This window comes from Galeopterus variegatus, unplaced genomic scaffold, assembly GCF_000696425.1.
Source record: "Galeopterus variegatus unplaced genomic scaffold, G_variegatus-3.0.2 Scaffold2354, whole genome shotgun sequence".
In the NCBI taxonomy this organism is placed as follows: Eukaryota; Metazoa; Chordata; class Mammalia; order Dermoptera; family Cynocephalidae; genus Galeopterus; species Galeopterus variegatus.
Genome location: NW_007728465.1, coordinates 42,076 through 56,532, shown reverse-complemented (window position 1 = coordinate 56,532; position 14,457 = coordinate 42,076). Strand labels below are relative to the sequence as shown.

The 14,457-nt window shown below is 40.9% G+C and overlaps 1 long non-coding RNA gene and 1 pseudogene across 1 annotated transcript; both read left to right on the top strand.

Annotated features, from left to right (window-relative positions):
* On the top strand, positions 1 to 617 carry LOC103597571. Its single transcript, XR_551118.1, has 2 exons — positions 1 to 67; positions 225 to 617. It is a non-coding gene; the product is annotated as an uncharacterized LOC103597571 (long non-coding RNA).
* Positions 618 to 11,709: 11,092 nt separating this feature from the next.
* Positions 11,710 to 14,457, top strand: part of LOC103597570 — a 15,642-nt pseudogene continuing 12,894 nt past the window's right edge.

Genomic DNA, 14,457 nt, shown 5'->3' with positions numbered 1-14,457 from the left:
GGCGGCGCCATTTTGGATGGAAGCTGGGGGAGCGATCGTGCCGTGACCCTGGCGGTGTTTCTGAAGAGTAAGTCTCCGCCCGCCGCTCCCTCGAGGGCTTCTTTTACGATTCTCATCACAGCTGGCCCTTTGCGCCAGAATTTGTATTTGTGATTAAAAGCTTTTGATGCTTTTAATCACTGATCTCTTTGCCATTTGCTGTTCGCCCTTTAATGGCCATTTAGCTTCACGCTTCCAGGCCCACTTAAATGGATCACGTCCGTGGGAGCACCCAGCGCGGTTACTGGCCTTCCCCCAACGAAGATCAGCAGTGAGCAGTTGGTTCTGAATTCAAATTCTGCATTAATTCAGGCTTTTCTACGAAGGCGTACTTTTTTTTCTAGTTCCTGGAAATTGTCAATATTTTCCTTTTTAGCTTATATGTAGCCCGGAAAACTCAAGTTAAACTTAAAAGTGAATTGTGATTATTTATATATTTTTAATTATTAAACCTTTATATTTATATTCATTTGTGAAGGCAATTTGTATCTTTAACGACGTTTTTAGTTTCTCCAGCGTTGTTTGATTTTAGACAATATATGCTGTGGAGCTTAAATAAAATATGCTGTAAATTCGGCCTTTTTGATCTCTGTGTTTCCTTTCCACTGTACCATTTCTTCACTGAAATCTCAGAATAGCTAACTTGAAGCACCTGCAAGAAGAGAGACCCTGCCAAGTGTGTTCTTTGATGCTTTTACTGTCCATGCTGTCTTATATTTCTCTTGATATTTGCACCAGATTGTTTGTTATCTTTTATTTCTTACAGATAATTAGAAAAAATAGTGGTTTTTCCCCCCAACATGACGGAAAAAGGGCAGAATTAGAAGAGCAGGGCATGCTTAGCCGATTTAAAATCGACAACTAATAAAACTAAAGTAACCTGAAGATGGGCCAGGAACAGAAGAAAAAAATTCATGCCAGTTTTATAAACTCACACCAAACCGTAGAATCAGGGTGCTTTGTTGGACAAATCAGATGATAACTAAATCGTGGGTGGATAAGAAAGGTTATCAGGAAAGAATTCTGATCTATTGCAAAAGCTATAAAAACAATTATTAGAATGGACTGTGGAGTCAGGAAACTTAGGTTCTTTGTCCTTGATTGTCACTCACCAGCTGTGTCCTTTCACCTCTATGTACCCCAGTTTCCTTATTTGTAAAGTGAGAGGTATGATTAGATTAGCTTAATTGTGGCATCTTGCACTTTTTGATACTTTGAATTTGAACCTGTAAATCAAAGAGATTTTCGTCTAAATGATTACCAGATCCAGAAGATGACCTTGGCTCTCAGTTCAATGATCTGACATTTTCAAGGTGGGAGAATGATGCATGTGTTTACCTATACCACTGGTTTGTTTGTTTTGTTTTTACTAGAAAAGCTAGATTGCAAGTGGAAATGTCTTCAGTCTCTCCAAAAGGGGGAATGTTTATCATCTTGGAATGTGAGAGGCCGGTCTGTATCCTCTCACAAGTGGTAAAAATTAAGTAGAAATACATTCACAGCCCTGCAGGATCTACCAAAGAAACTGCAGGCAGACATAGCTCTTGTGCTTAAGGTGCTTAGCATTCAGCAGGAGGGAAAGGATTCTGAGACATTGCTCTAGATTGTCCACATGTCACTGTATCCCATCTGTGCCTTGTTCTGACATTCAAGGCTGTCTTAAAAACAGACTGGAGCTGATTTTGCATTACCTTCTGAACAATCCTTGCAGTGACAGCTGATGGGCAATAAACATTTTTGCTACCTCAAATCCACTCCTTTCTTTTCTGGTAACAGCTTCTGTAGTTCATGCAGCCTTGGAAGGATTGTCAGACAAGGTACCATGACCTCCCCTGGCCCAGGAGTGAGCACAGAACCCAAGTTCAATCAATCAGATGCTCTGTCTCCCAAGCAACTGCAATCTTGGCTATCCTGAGAAGAAAGACAAAAATAGCTAGAGCTCATTTACTGCAATGATGGCACCCCAAAGAGACCATCCACTAGTTTTCTACATCCCTGGAGTTTATCTGATTTCTGCAAAATCTGGTTGTCCCCTTCTGTTTTGATATTTGTAAGCTGGTCAATTTCTTTTTCTCCCTCAAAAAAAAAAAAAAACCTCCCTCAGCTCTTCATTGATCCCTGAAATTCTTTTAATATGCTTTCCTTTTACAGTGAGAAAATAGGTAAGACAGCTAACAGAATGATTTAAATTCATCCTATAGTGTAAATGACTAACATCATTTTCCTAGGGCTAGAGGGGTTTTCCGGGGGTCAGGAGGTGGGACTTAGGATAGAGCCAGAGAGGAAAGGTTCCTGAAAGGTGGGGAGAGAAGATGATGACATGATCAAATGGAGATAGTAGAATCCAGGATAAAGAACAGTGACACGTGGGGGCGGGGTCAGGGTTTAACCAAGGTCAACTCTTGCTGAACACAGACAGCCCTTTGTGACCCAGTATGACCATTAGTTTAGTGAGTCAACTGGGGTGGGCCACAGTGCCCAGATACTCAAACATTATTCTGGATGTTTCTGTGAGGGTGTTTTTGGATGAGGTTTACATTTGAATCTGTGGAGCAAAGATGATCGCCCTCCATAATGTTGGTGGACCTCATCCAATCAGTTGAAGGCCTGAGTAGAACAAAATGCCAACCTCATCCAAAGCAAGAGAGAATTCTCTAGCAGATTTCCTTTGGACTAGAACTGCAACTCTTTCCTGGGTTAGCCTGCCAGGATCCCCCACCAAATTTTGGACTCACCCAGCTTCCACAATCACATGAGCCAATTCCTTAAAATAAATCTATTCTTATGTGTATACACACCCTATTGGTTGTTTCTCTGGACAATGCTGACAAATATACTTAGTTTCCTGTCAGTGACATGGAAGTGATTCCTGCCTTTTACACACTGAATCTTAGTATCACCTGGTGCTCCTGGATAGGTAACCAACGTCTATAGGTGGAGGCCTGATTCAAAGACTTGAAGACAGTGTGCACAGATATAATTTTATGTTCAAATTATGTTCCATTAAACATTGCTTAGTAAGTGCTCCATTGGAAGGGGGCTGAGCAACATTTTGGTTACGGAGACATTTTAGTTGCAACAGTTGTGGTAACAGTATAACTGGGGAAAAATAAATTTCTGTGTTTTGAGGAGTGAGGGCCATATTAAACCACACGAGTAAACTGATTCACTGTAATCCACTTTAACAAAGCAATGTGACATTTTGGTGCTTTCCACATTAACCAAAGGAAAACTACCTTTAGTCCGTTGAAACTGTAGGGTTAAACAAATAGCACTGGGGACAGAGATAGGAGTTTTTAGTCACTGCAGGGCTTGTGTTTCAAAAGTCTTCCAGCAGGATTGTATGCAGGTGTTTCAGGGAACAGTCCTGTTCGGTGAATTCACCACCTCATTGTAATTGTCAGAAGGCATCTGCAGAGAGAGAGAGAGTGTGTGTGTGTGTAGTCCTGTTCGGTGAATTCACCACCTCATTGTAATTGTCAGAAGGCATCTGCAGAGAGAGAGTGTGTGTGAGAGAGAGAGAGAGAGAGAGACAAGGACCTACACTGCCCCCTTGCAGATGTTATTGTGAAACAGACAAAGGTGGTCTTCAAAGCCCCTTTTATACCTTTCCCTCTGAACTTTCTTCTCTCTTTCCCAAGTTCTTTCAGTGACCATAACCTAATTTATACTCCTCCCAAGAATATTTGCAATTTAAGAGCAATTGCCAGGAGAGTATGACTAGCCTAAGGAAACAAACCTGTAATGGCAAAATTTCAGAGACTGTGACCCTGTATGAGAAGCCATATGTGGGTAGAGAGCCTTAATCCTGCCGCTCCAATCATAAACTACAGGTCAGCCACCCATGCAGTGCAAGCCCAGGCTTGCAGGGAGCCTTGTGAACACTTAATTTTACAGCCTTATCATAGCCAGTTAGGATGATGGAGTTGCCATCTGTTTGTTTTCTGTCAGAAAAACCTTTTTCCCAAAATGAAGGATAAGGCTAGACTGAGCAAAATGGAGAAAAGATATGGAATTTTAAAAAGAAAAGAAAACCAGCTGATGCCATGCAGCATTCTAGCTAGTCAGGGTTTTTTTGTTGGTTTTTTTTGTGTGTGTGTGTGTGTGTTAAATGAATATGTTGTTTTTCTTTGCAGTACCAAGGACAAACAACTCTAGTCACAAAAATCAATTCATTTTGGAGAGTGAGTGGGAAGGAGAGATGATAAAATCCTCCCTGGAAAGTGAAGGAATGTTGCTATGGAAACCACATGATCTTTTAATGCAGCAAGCTACAATGCACTTACCAGGCTGCCTAACCCTGCATATTAATATTAACATTGTGGAGCCAGAAAACTGCCGCATCTTTTTGAAAAGAGATTTTTCAGATATTGGTCTGATGAGCTTTTATGCATCTTGAGAAATGGAAGTCAGAGTGTCCTGGGAGGGGCTGAGTTGCCCACACACTGCCACTGATTAGGGTGACTATATAGGTACCTGTGACAGTGCTCCAGAGGATTCCTGAGAGAAAGTGAAGGTGTGTCTTAAGGTTTCTCTTAAGGGTGAGTTTATTGGAGGGCTGTTTCTAGGGCAAGGAACACGTACAGCAGGGCTTCCCAAGAAAGACTTCCCTTGATCAGAAGTTTGACCAGAAGAGCAGTAAGTTTAGTGATACTTGGAGGGAAGTATACTGTGTGACATCTAAACTTTCTAAACTTCAGTGTTTTTATGTGAGAGTTAGGTGAGATAGTTATGGTAGAGTACCTAATACATTCAGCATCTGACCCATTAGGTACACAGTAGGTATTACCATACCAATTATATCGGAGGAAAGGGTCTGGTAAGGCCCAGTAGTCAGCCTCAACCGACCACATCCTCTAGCAGGTTCTTGACTCTGCCACAGGAAAGAATTCAAGGACAGAGTAATAGTACAAAGTGCAAACAAGTAACGGTACAAGTATAGGCTTCACAGAGAAAGTGCAGCCTGGCTCCAGAGACTGAGCAAGGTCTGCACCAAGTTTAATACAAAAGTAAGAAATGTACACTTAGTACAAAGTGTAGGCTGGCTCAAGAGAGTGAGCAACAATGCCTTAGAAATAAGCTTAACACAAAAGTAAAGTATACACACCTCTACTGGGGAGGTGCAGGTGGACTCCAGGAAAGCAAGCAGCCAAGGGCAGCAAGTTAAAAGTTAAGAAACATAGCCTGACAAAAGCAGGCTGGCCCCAGGGAGAATACCAGCCTGCTAAAGGCAAGTTTGACACAAAAAGAAAGAAATAAGACACCTCAGGTGAAGTGCAGGCTGGCTGTGGAGTCGACTTTTATAGTTTTGCTATCTAATACATATTCATGATATCTAATAAATATTTGACTAAAGGGGTGGTTCCCAGTTATGTAATGGAGTCTTGCACATGCTCAGTTGGTCTCTTTATAGAGACTCCTCATTGGTCGAGTTCCATCATACCCACTGGAAAACACCTAGAACATTCAGTGTTCTCCAGCACCACTAGTGGAAGGTCATTCAGAAGACTAACTTCCCTCTACTGAGTAGATTTGGCTGTTGGGATTATATAACACCTCTCTACTGAGCATGCCCAGCTACTGGGTTTGCATAAGTCAACCCCCTGAGGTTTCAGTTTCCCAGTGTTGGTGCCCAAAATAGATGCAATCGGCAACAGTAACTCTCCTCTATGTCCAGTGGCCTGAGACCTTGGAGAGTGGCTTGAAACCCAGAGGTGTGTCCAGAAACCTGAACCCATGGAAACTAAGCACCTCCTATCTCATTACCACGACTAATTCTATTAACGCTATTAACCAATCTTAAAGTCTAACCCACAGATGAGGAGTTTTCTCCAAATAAGAGGTTTCTCAGGATGAAATTATCTCTCCACTTCTTTTAAAAACATTTTGTCCTTTCCACGCTTTACAAATAACATTATATTGACAAGAAGTGCTTTCTATTAAAAAGAACCCTGCTAAATCAATATCATCATAAGCAATTCATGATTTTGAGTCACTGTAGTTTGAGATTGATAAACTTCCCTAAACAACAATCATGATTTCAATTAAACCTTCCTACTGATCAGTTTTTTTCTTAATAAATTGTTTTCCTTTATAAAATTAGTACACCATTTTTTCTCAATTACTTAAAAAAAAATCACATCCCTACATCCTAAATGTGATCACTACTAAGTTAGGCCTATTTTCTTCTAGCTTCTCTCACCTGCATACATTCCTTATGTCATTATAAAACTATATGTATGTATAAATGTATATATTATATATACAAAACGTGTGTATCTACATGATTGGAATTGTTTAGCAGTCAGGGACTTTGTTTTACTCACAGGCTTGACACAGATCTTGGGAAAATAGAGAATATTCTCAGGCTGTGAGGGGTGGAGGGATCAATTCCATTATCGGTTCCAACATTCCTTCTGTAGGCAAAAACAACAGTAGATAAAAATCTTATCTGTTTCACCTTTTTTTTCCAGGTTATGATGACACTATTCAAACAAAGAACCTACATGGTTGCTGGCCAGACCTTGGAAGTCAGTAGAAGGACATGTTGTATCATTTGTAGTAGAGGAAATAAAAATACTAGTAAACATTTGGGAAAAGATAAAAAGAAATCAAAGAAGTGAAAATAAAACTAATGAGATTTTTTTTTGTTTTGGTTACCATATTAGCAAACAAAAGAACTCGACTCCCCACCGCCTTTTTTAAAGGCAGTTTAGAGCAGTTTTAGATTCACCGCAAAACTGAAAGTACAGAGATACCTCATATACCCCCTGCCCCCACACATACACAGCCTCCCCCATTATCAACATCCTCCATCAGAGTGGTGCATTTGTCATAACTGATGAACCTACATTGACACACATTATCACCCAAGATTTACATTTTACATTAGGGCTCACTGTTAGTGTTGTTGTACATTCTATGGGGTTGGACGAATGTATAATAACATGTATTCACCATTATAGTACTACACAGAATAGATTCACTTCCCTAAAAGTTCTCTGTGCTCCACCTAGTCATCCCTCCCTCCCCACTAACCCCTTGAAACCGCTGATCCTTTTACCTTCATAGTTTTGCCTTTTTCAGAATGTCATATAGTTGAAATCATACAATATGTAACTATTTCAGATAGGTTTTTTTCACTTAGTAATATGCATTTAAGATTCTGCCATGTCTTTTCATGGCTTGATAGCTCATTTCTTTTTAGTTCTGAATAGTATTCCATTGTTTGGATATACCACAATTTATTTATCCATCCATCCACTGAAGGACATCTTGGTTGCTTTCAAGCTTTGGCAATTATAAATAAAGCTGTTATAAACATCCATGTGCAGGTTTTTGTGTGGACGAAAGTTTTACTCATGCCCAATTCCTACTAAACTCCTTTGGTTAAAAGTATGTTTAATTTTGTAAGAGACCACCAAACTGTCTTCCAAAGCGGCTGTTCCACCTTGCTTTTTCCACCAGCAATGAATGAGAGTTCCTGTTGCTCCACGAAACACCATTTATCAAAAAAGAGCTTACCAGCCAAGAACAGAAAGAGAAATACTGCATGTTCTCACTCATATTAGGAAGCTAAGAAAGTTGATCTCATAGAAGTAGAGAGTAGAATGGCAGTTATCAGAGGCTAGAAAGGGTACGGGGGAGGGGAGATAGTGAGAGGTTGGTTAACAGATACAAAAGTACAGCTAGATAGGAGGAATAACATCTAGTGTTCTGTCACACTGTAGGGGGACTATAATTAACAACAATTTATTGTATAGTTTCAATTAGCTAGAAGAGAGGATTTGAATGTTTCCAATACAAAGAAATGATAAATGTGTGACGTAATGGGGGGAAAAATCAGGGGTTGCCAGGGTTTCAGGAGATGAGGGAGGGATGGTGGTAAGGGAAGGAAGAATAGGTGGAGCACAGGATTTTTAGGGCAGGAAAACTATTTGGTATGATACTGTAATGGTGAGTACATGACATCGTACATTTGGCAAGACCCATAGAACTGTACAAAGAGGGAACTCTAATGTAAATTAAGTTATAATAATATATCAAGATTGGTTCATAATTGTAACAAATGTACTGCACTAATGTAACATGTCAATAATAGGAGAGATGTTGTGGGGGGTGGGTACAGGAACGATCTGTACTTTCTGCTCAATTTCTCTGTAAAACTAAAACCACTATAAAAATAAAGAAAAAAAAAAGAGGTTACCAAATGATGAAGTAAGTGTGGCTTTCACTTGGTTGATGGGAATTTAAATTTGTAGAATCTACTCAGAAAACAATTCAGCAATGTAATAAGTATCAAGAGCCTTAAATATCTCATATTTTGACCCAGTGATTCCAATTTAGGAATTCTTTCCTAAAAAAATATCAAGGAATGCTGGAAGGAAAAAAAATATGTTCACTGCAACATTATTCATACTAGAAAAACTAAGAAACAATCTAAATGTTGAACTATGTGAAAATTATTAAATAAATTAGGACACATCCACATGATGGAACATCACCTAGCTATCAAAAGTGATGTTTAAGAAAGTTAATGTGGGAAAAGCTCAAATTAAAATGTTAAGTGGAATTGGGCCGGCCCGTGGCTCACTCGGGAGAGTGTGGTGCTGATAACACCAAGGCCCGGGGTTCGGATCCCATATAGGGATGGCCGATTGGCTCACTGGCTGAGCGTGGTGCTGACAACACCAAGTCGAGGGTTAAGATCCCCTTACCGGTCATCTTTAAAAAAAAAAAAATGTTAAGTGGAAAAAGACAAGATGGTTTGTATTCATAATCTGAACTATGTTAAAATTGCATAGAAAAATGACTAGAAAGGAATAAACCGAAAGGTAACAGTGGCCTTTGGATGGTAGGATGATGGATGATTAGAGGCTAGGAGGGCGGGAGGAAGGAGATAATCTATCTGGTGTGTGTGTTGCAGGTGGGGTGGGGTGAGTGCCTTTTTCCCCAGGTACTTTAACAAATGACTAGGTATAATATTTTATAGTCGGAAAGAAAAATTCTTTAATTTTTGAGTCACGTCGAAAAACTTCTGTGTACTTGTATTTACCCTCATACATATAATCACTGGAACCAGAAGAGAAGGTATTTGGTTAAAAAGATTAAGGTGTCAGACAGACCCAGGCTGGAGTCTCTGACAGTCTCCTTAATCTTCCTCTTTGTAAAATGGCAGTTAATAATAGTTTCAGTGATAATGCAGGTAAAGCCCTTGACATAGTTCCTGGCACACGTTATGCATTTAAAAGATGTTATTCTGATTATTTCAGTTATGTACCATTTACGGGCGTTTGTCACCTTTTTAGCTAACCAAGTTGGCATTTAGGGGACTGAAAGCATTTCTCAGGAAGCGGGGGCTGTCTTAAGGTGCAGGTGGCTAGTATTTTCCCCAATTGTTGAAAATCTGTTTAGAGGCAGGGCGGCAGTCTAGCGTCACACTGAATAGAACACCTTCCTTATGCCTAAGTTCGGTGTCGGTATCTGGGTATCTTCTACACAAAACACCGCCCCAGACTAGTTCCTACTTTCGGCTTGACATTGGCAAATTTCCTTAAATATCACTATGAATTTGGCCCCTCCCCCGCACCTGGTTGGCCGGAATGCTCCCGGGATTAATTAAATCCTCGGAATTTTTCCGGGTTAATTGGCAAGGCAAGTCGGAGGTGCTTTCACTTTTCGGATTGGTCGCACGTGACATCGGGGTGGGGCACGTGGGAGTGTCTCGCCCCGACGCGGTGAGCTGTTATTGGAAGACAAACCTGGCGTTTGCAGGGCTTCGTGACGTCACCGAGGTTGCGGGGGCGGCCGCCCAGGCATTATTGTCTTTTGCATTGGCCAGACGTGTCGTCACTCATAGAACTTTGAGCTCATTGGTGCAAGAGTTCTAGGAAACGTTGGCTGATTGGTTGGTTGCTGTTCCCGCCCCCACGCCAGTGAGGGGAGCCGAAATCCTAAAGGCTGAGTCCACGGCGGTGGAGGCGCTCAGAGGCGGGACAGCTGAGTCGCTGGCTGCATGGTTGGTGTGGCGGCACTCAAGTCCTGGCTGGATTCCGCTCCGTTAGCGGGAGGGAAACTGGAGAGCGGCGGTGGCCTGCGGGAAGGGGTCGAGCTCTGCTGTCCCTTCTCCACCGTGTCTAGGGCCGGGTCAGCGAGAAACAGAAAGACGGTTGGCAGGTTCGGGCGGGGCTCTCCCCTTTCCCGAGGGCCCGTAGGTTGAGAGGGAGCTGCCTGGCGGCGGGACTCGGCCACCACTGTCACCAACAAGATCTCGCTACCCAACGCGCATAGAAGCCAATGCTGTGGCACCGGTCTTTCAGGAAAGAAAGAGCTTTATCAAGTCTGTCTCCCGACGTGTTATGGTTAGAACAGGTTGGTATGCGGAAGCCTGGCGGGACAGGTTTTGATTGGTGTACTTTAGCACCAGATCTGTCTGGACAACGGTCCCCTCACTTCTGAAGGAGCTCGGACTTTTCAGCTTCCGGTCACGTCCTGGCCTCCTTGTTTCCGTGGGGAGAAACACTGGTTCCGGGTGTTATTTGGTCAAAGCTTCTTTGGCGCGAATTGGAGTTGCATGACTTAGGAAATTTTGGCTCGGCTCTAATCTGTAGGAAAGCTTAAGCCATGGTTAAACAATAGACCCGGTTTGAGTTGGTCTCATGGTTACACTACCTGCCTCAAGGGGCATCTAAGTGGGAAGTACTTTCCCTACCCCAGCATGTTCCTTGCAATTTGCTTCGTCTGTGAGATTTGTCTTTTTTCGGAATCAAAGAAAAGGAATCTCTTAATTTGGTTGCCCAACAAGATTTTGAGTGCTGCAATGCACTGGATCTTCTCTGAATGATTAAAGCATTCGTCATTCTTTGGTTACCTGTACCTCATTTGTGAATGGGATAAATGCTGTGCTCGCTTTCTCTCGTTGCAGAATTAGATGGTGTGTACTTGGATATAATCGAGTATGTTAATCTACTGTGGGAAACTTGAATTTCGGAGGTGGAGCTTCTGGAATTTGATTTATTCCCCACTGAGGTCTGTGGGGTCCAGATGAATGGGAGATTGGCTGTCCTTGTTTCATCTTATCCCCTGTCCTGCCCAGGAGTAAAGCTTTCCATGGTTAGCAATTTAAAAGGAAAATCATCGTCTCTGGAACAAGGATATATGTCTTTTTCCTTCTGAAGAATCTTTATAGACTTCCAAGAGCTTGGTTAGAAGTGTAGACACGGTACTACTTTTAAGTCTTTAATTGGAATGTCGAACTCACACTTCAAATAAGCTGATGTGTTAAAAGAAAAAAGACTGTAGTAAATTTTGCAAAGCCGCTTTACCTTTGCCTTCCTTTATATAACCGGCTGTGTACTCTATTAAAAAATAAAATAGGGAACATATATGGTGTTAGACGTCAATATAGTGATTACCTTTTGGGGAGTAATGACTGAGAGGGGGCACGAGGAAAATCTATCTGGTCTAGTAATCATCTTTTCTTGATCTGGTTACATAGAAGTGTTTGATTTGTGAAACCTTATTGAACTTTACAGTTATTATGTATGTTTATATCTGTATGTAAATTTTACTTCAATGAAAAGTTTTTTTTGTTTTTTTGGTGGCTGGCCGGTGTGGAATAAAAGTTTTAAAAACTGGTTGAAATTAAGGTGATAGTCACCCCATAGGACATTGGATGCTATGGTATCTCCTCAACTCTTTGCCTAATTAATTTCTCTCTTAGCAGTGCATTTCCCACTGCTGAATTTCCTCAACTCCGAAATTTTTTGGGTTCTTCTCTGGGTATTTGTGTTGTCTGCTAGCCAATGGCAACTACTGGATTTCCAAGGGATATAGTTATTTAACCTGACCTAAGGACTTTGCTTCATATTATGTAAAATAAACAGGTTCTCTACTTCATGAATTCTCATTTCAAGAGAGAGGTATAAATGTATTTGCTGTGGCATTGTTTCTATCTTAAGATGACTAAAGGCTGCCACCATAGTGCTTCTGTTTATCCTTCTTGAATGCTGCAGAGGAAGATAGAATTTTCTGGCAAGGCATGAAAAGGTCTAGTTGAGGGCTAACAAGTTAACTCAGTTGGTTAGAGCATGGTGCTGATAACACCAAGGTCCAGGGTTCCATCTCTGTACTGGCTGGCTGCTGGAAGAAAAAAATCTAAAAAGTGTGGTTGAGTTTCCCTTTGAAAACAAGATGCACTACTCCTTATTGACCAAACTGTATTTAAAATTGTTTACCTTTTACTGGGAGTAAAAGGTAAACAATCACCTCTACTTGATGCTTGTATTTTACGTATGTTGTTTTTATATCTCTGCAAAGAATACTTATTTGACTTGCTTTTCTTTTCAATTTACAGAATTCAGTTACAATGGGGGATGTTTTTGAAAAGCTGTTTAAAAACCTGGGAAAAGAGAGATGCGGATTCTTATGGTGGGTTTGGATGCAGTTGGAAAACCACCATCTTGTATAAATTGAAGCTGGGAAAGGTTGTGAATACCATCCCTACAGTAGGTGTGTTATCGATCTGTGGCAATTCCAATTTTCAATTTAGTTTGGTACACTTTTGCATGCTTCTTATACTACTGAATTTTTGTTTTTGAAAATCTTGTCTGTGCCAAGAACATAAACTTTTGGAGGCCAAAAACAAGGCTATATATACTTTTCTAATTGCTCCTCAGCATCTATTTATTTATTTATTTATTATTTTCTTGGCGGCTGGCCAGTACAGGGATCCAAGCCCTTGACCTTGGTTTTATAATATCATGCTCTAACCAACTGAGCTAACTGGCCAACCTCAGCATCTGTAGCACATTACTAGGTTTACAGGGGAGTCATATCAACACATTTAGGTTAAGCAAATTTACACTGTGGCAAAAAAGAACAAGATAATAGTGATGTAAGCAGCAAGGGCAGTTATGCCCCCCATTCCTCTCAGTTATTGTGTTCCCAGCACAAGCCTGAGGTGGGAGTTGGGAATCTGCCGTTGCCTTCTCAGGCAGTCTCTGTTCCAGCTGACCTTTCTTAGTGGAAGCATCTCTCCCCACCAAATACACTCCTAGGGTTTAAAGATGGAGTATGATTTCTTTTCTTCACTCTGGCTCAAGCCAACTACTTGAGATTGTGTCCAAGTGANAACAAGGCTATATATACTTTTCTAATTGCTCCTCAGCATCTATTTATTTATTTATTTATTTATTATTTTCTTGGCGGCTGGCCAGTACAGGGATCCAAGCCCTTGACCTTGGTTTTATAATATCATGCTCTAACCAACTGAGCTAACTGGCCAACCTCAACATCTTTAGCACATTACTAGGTTTACAGGGGAGTCATATCAACACATTTAGGTTAAGCAAATTTACACTGTGGCAAAAAAGAACAAGATAATAGTGATGTAAGCAGCAAGGGCAGTTATGCCCCCCATTCCTCTCAGTTATTGTGTTCCCAGCACAAGCCTGAGGTGGGAGTTGGGAATCTGCCGTTGCCTTCTCAGGCAGTCTCTGTTCCAGCTGACCTTTCTTAGTGGAAGCATCTCTCCCCACCAAATACACTCCTAGGGTTTAAAGATGGAGTATGATTTCTTTTCTTCACTATGGCTCAAGCCAACTACTTGAGATTGTGTCCAACTGAAGAAACTGCACAATCTGGCTGAAATTGATCTTACCGTGAACCAGCACTACATTTTGTGGGCTCTTTAAGAGACTTGCAAAGGCGGTTTTGACAGAACTTAATCTTTGCCCTGAGAACTGCCTCTAGAACCAAGCTCCTGGGTAAGGATACACTCCCCAGGATGAAGTGAATGTTAGTACTATTCTGAATGTTGGATTAGGCACAGGACTCAAGTGATCAACTTTCAACTTGGGTAGAAGCTTCAGAGATTGTAACATTGAAGAAGGAAGAAACTGATGAGAATGTTCATACACACAGTTTGTAAAATGTATTAGTCCAAAATAAAAATACTGTAGCATGGTTGGTTGGTTTTCTCTAATTATAAAAATAATGCATGCTTCTATGATTTCATACATACAGAAAAACAGGCAACTTTTNTAATTATAAAAATAATGCATGCTTCTATGATTTCATACATACAGAAAAACAGGCAACTTTTAAAAAACACTCAGCTATTAAGATTTTGGTGGGTATCTTTGTAAAAACATATGCATGCTGTATTCCAACTTACTTTGCATTAGACAATATGTTTGGACTGCTTTCTATGTCCTTTCCTCTCAGAATGCTTTCCTGCCTTCTTCCTCAGCCCCTCCCCCTTTATCCAGTGAATGCCAGCTTATTCTTTTGGTCTCACTTTAAACATTATTTCTCAGGGACAACTTTCCTGATCACTTGGACCAGTTTTCCTCTGTTCTAAGTTTCCATAGCAACCTGAAGTTTTTAGTGACTCTCAGCACATTTGTAATTTCTTGC